Consider the following 252-nt stretch of genomic DNA (forward strand, 5'->3'; position numbering starts at 1 on the left):
GGCCCGGCCCCGCTCCCTCAAGCCCGGCCCCGCTCCCCCCTGGCCCGGTGACACCTCCCCTGGGACAGCAGGACTAGGTGACCTCTCCAGGTCTGGAGCGGGATGTCACCACCCTCCAGGACAGGGTTGCTACAGCCTATAAGCAACAACACGGGCCCGACATTTTTACCCTCAGGCTTTGCAGAGCTACAAATTTCACTGTTCCTTGTTAATTTATTTTTTTTTCCCCCAAGGATTTCGCACCACTCTGAG

Source organism: Merops nubicus, unplaced genomic scaffold (genome assembly GCF_000691845.1).
Source record: "Merops nubicus isolate BGI_N331 unplaced genomic scaffold, ASM69184v1 scaffold27756, whole genome shotgun sequence".
In the NCBI taxonomy this organism is placed as follows: Eukaryota; Metazoa; Chordata; class Aves; order Coraciiformes; family Meropidae; genus Merops; species Merops nubicus.